This window comes from Vombatus ursinus, unplaced genomic scaffold (genome assembly GCF_900497805.2).
Source record: "Vombatus ursinus unplaced genomic scaffold, bare-nosed wombat genome assembly UNPS02014790.1, whole genome shotgun sequence".
NCBI classification, from domain to species: Eukaryota; Metazoa; Chordata; class Mammalia; order Diprotodontia; family Vombatidae; genus Vombatus; species Vombatus ursinus.
In genome coordinates, this window is record NW_020954568.1 from 1,686,679 (window position 1) to 1,690,720 (window position 4,042).

A 4,042-nucleotide genomic window follows, 5' to 3' on the forward strand; every position below is an offset into this window, starting at 1 on the left:
GAGAGAGAAACTCCTTGGCAAGGCCATGTGGCTCCTTCACCTTGAGGGGAGACATAGACAGGTACAGCCCAAGGTTCCAGTCTAAGGCTCACCATCACATCAGCTCATCTAATCAATGCTGGCACTCCCTTGATCAAGGCAAACCCTACCTTCTCCTTCCATGTGCACATGCAGCACCCTGTTAGTAGGATTTGAAGTCCTTGAAGACAGGGATTGTTTTGGTATCCCTAGACCCTAACTCAGTTAATGACACCAAGTAGGTGCTTAATAAATGCTTGTTGAATTCAACTAAATTGAAGTTCCTTTAAGAGCTCGTATTATAGAACTAAAATAATGTCAGAAGTATTAGGGATTGTAGAGATGATCTGGTGTAACCCTGAGTGCCTCATTCCATCCCATTTCCTCCAGCAGATTGGACTCTCTCTCATCCCCACTGAGGAAGTTGGGGGATTAGAGGGGATTAGGACAGCCAGTGGTTAATTGTGGGAATTGAGTGAACCTCACTGACTCCATTTTGTGAATCAATTCTGGAGCTAGCTCAGTTTCCTTTTTATTCAACTATGAGTCTAGTCCAAATTCTGACTTATGAGAAAAGTTTATTCAATTGTGAGAATTGGGAAAAAACCTTATTGCATTGTTTGAACCCTGACCTGGAAGCTGGACCATGTCTACCTGCTGCTTAGAGACCCTTAACCAAGGACCTAGGTTATACTGACCAGAAATTGGGTCAGATTCTAAGATTGACACAAGGAGTTTTCTCACAATTGTGCATCTCAAGCAGCCCATATGTTTTATCTGAAAACTGGCCACATACTAATCAATCAGTTATTGTTTCTTTGATTGGTTACAGACACGGGGGAGGAGGATGCCTCTTTTTCTGATTTCAGGGAATTACACCTATTCACTTTCCCTTTCCCAACTTGGAAAGTCGCTAATCTTTCCTCCAATTAGAAATCAGATTGTCTAATGTTGGTTTGTTTCCTTTTAATTAATTGGTCTTATTTGATTAATTGTTTTGAATGTATAAAAGTCTGTTTTTAGGGTCCAGTGTCAAAGCTGAGGAAGGCTACTGGTCCTGATTTGTTAGGCAGTTGGCATGCATTGCTTAATAAATTGGTTTGCTCAAAAGATTGAAGCTTTGTTTCCCCAGTTATTTCATCTCTCACCCACCAAACCACTCTTGCTTGTCTTCAATCTCTCCATGTCTACTGACTCCTTTCCTATTGCCTATAAACACATCCATAGCACCCCATTCTCAGGAAACCTTAACTTGACCCATCATCTCTACTATCACCCCATATTTCTCTTCCCTTTTGTGGAGGAGACATTGGTGCCTCCGCTTTCTTTCCTCTTAACCACCTGCAGTCTGGCTTCTGACCTCATTATCCAACTGAAACTACTGACTCCAAAGTTACTGATGATCCTTAATTGCCAAATCCAATGGCCTTTTCTCAGTCCTTATTCTCCTTGATGTCTCTTTGGCCTTTGGCGCTGTTGATCACCCTTTTCTGGATCCTCTTCTCTTTAGGTTTCCATGACACTGCTCTCACCTGGTTTTCCTCCTACCTGTCTGACCCTTCCTTGTCTGTCTCCTTTGTTGGATTCTCATCCAGGTCATGCTTTCTAATGGTAGGTATCTCACAGGGTTCTGCCCTGGATCTTCTTCTCTTTTCCTTCTATACTCTACCTTGGTGATCTTATCAGCTCTCCTAGATTCAGTTATCATCTTTATGCTAATGATTCCCAAACCTACCTCTTGAACCATAACTTTTATCCTGTCACCAGATTCACATCTCCAACTGCTTATTGGATATCTTGAACTAGATGTTCCATAGACATCTTGAACTCAACATAAATTTATTAGTTTTCTCCCCATGCCTGCCATCCTCCTGGTCACCTGTGCTAACAACCTAGGTTTCATCTTTGATCCTTCCCTCTCTCTTACCCCCAACCCTCATATCCAATCTGTTACCAAGCCCCTTCACAACATCTCTTGCATATACATCTTTCTCTCCTCTGATACTGTCACCACCTTGGTCCAAGTCCTTATTGAGCCTCCTCTGTTACAATAGCCTATGACCATTGGTCTGCAAAATTGGTCTCCTTGCCTCAAGGCTCTCCCTGACTCCAGTTCATTCTCTATTCAGCTCTCGAAGTGGTCTTCCTGAAGGTGAGGTCTGATTACATCACCTCCTATTCATTCATCTCCAGTGACTCTCTATCACCTCCAGAATAAAGCCCTTCATGACCTCCTCCTTCCAGTCTTCTTACATTTTACTTATTCCTATGTATTCTAAGATTTAGTGACACTGCCTTCCTTGCTGCTCCTGGAGAGACAATTTGTCTGCTAACTCTGGCCATTTTCACTGATTGTCCCCCATGCCTGGAATTCTCTCCCTCCTCATCTCTGCCACCCAGTTTTCCTGGATTCCTTCAAGTCCCCACTAAAATTCTTTCTTCTTCAAGAGACCTTTTCCAATCCCCCTAAATGCTTGTACCTCTCCTCTGAGATAATCTCTAATTTATCCTGTCTATATCTCATGTGTATGTAGTTGTCTGCATGTTGTCTCCTCCATTAGACCATGAGATTCTTTTGCCTTTTTTTTTCTGTAACCACAGTGCTTGGCACAGTGCCTAGCACATAGTAGGTGCTTAACAAATGCTTATTGACTGACACTCCATTAATACATGTAGATAGATGTTCATGGGTTGATTAAACGATGGCAATACTGAGGCTTCAAAACTGTTGCTGCCATTGTCCAAAGAATTCAAGAACTTTGGGGGAGTTCCTTTTAAATGAGTTTAAGCCAGAAGGTGCCCCAGTCTATTGCTTAAGAGTCATGCCTCATTTGTGATGGAAGGACAGCTCCAGCCAGTTTCACTTCCCCCTCATACTCATTAGATGAGGTTGGACTGTTTCTGTCCTCAAAGAATCATGGATTTTCCTGTGGAGGATGTGGAAGAGAAGGTAGCCTGGGCTCTGGAGGCAGCTTTGGAAAGAAAGAAAAGGCCACCAGTGGCATGAGCCATGGCAGCCTCCCTGATGTAATGACTGATAATAATAGCCCACAATTACTCAGCTTTAAGATCTGCAAAGTGTTTCAGGCACTACCTGATTTCATCTACTGCTGGGAATAAGTAAGCCCCCCTGACCCCACTCTGCAATAGCTGGTTTAGGTTTATGTAGGTCTGGTGCTTGGTCTCTGCTTGTGTATGGTCTGCATGCACACACACACACAGAGACACAGACACACACACACACTCACACGCGGATGCATGCATTGGTTGTAGTCCTTTAAGGGTCGGGGTCAGGGCAGAACTAGAAAAATAGAACAGGATGCAGAGGGTTCAGCCTAGGCAGAATTCTCCCTGGCTTGGCTAGACACTCCTAGAGCAGTCCCAAGGAGTGTGTCTCAATCACTCCAGCCGTAAGGCCTGAGGGTCATAAAGCAAGAGGATTTCAGATCCCAGGGTGTGGTTGGTGCTTGAGGGTAGAAAAGAGAGCTCATGGAGATGCCTGAGGAGAAAGATCAGAAGTCACACGAGGGCTTCCAGGAATTGTTTGGCACCCCCAGGCAGTGACGTCCCTGTTTATGCTGAACATTCCCCTGCCAGAAACTGACACTCTCCTGATGCTCCTATCTGCCCATCCTTGTACAGGGCAAAACCAGGCTTTGGATCCCAGACACTGGAGCTGACCATCTCAGGGAGACCCTCTGATCAGGAGTCCAGAGCTTCTTGCCCCTACCTTCCTAGGGACCACTGTTTTCTTGTTAAACCCCCAGCCCTGAGCTCAGGTTTACAAAGTGAATCTCACAGAGAGTTGAGGCTGGGTCATGAGGAAGGGTGCCTGTGTCATTTCTCTGGAAAACAGAGGGTGGGGTTGGAACTGAAGAGCCAAGGGCAGGGATAGGGTCTGGGGAGCTGGGGGTGGGGTTTGTGCAGGCTGCCAGGTAGCTGCAAGTCTTGGTGCACCAGAGGAGGGGACTTGAAGGCCACAAGGAGGCTGGACTTGAGGGTCAGGACCAGCAGCAGCCATGGT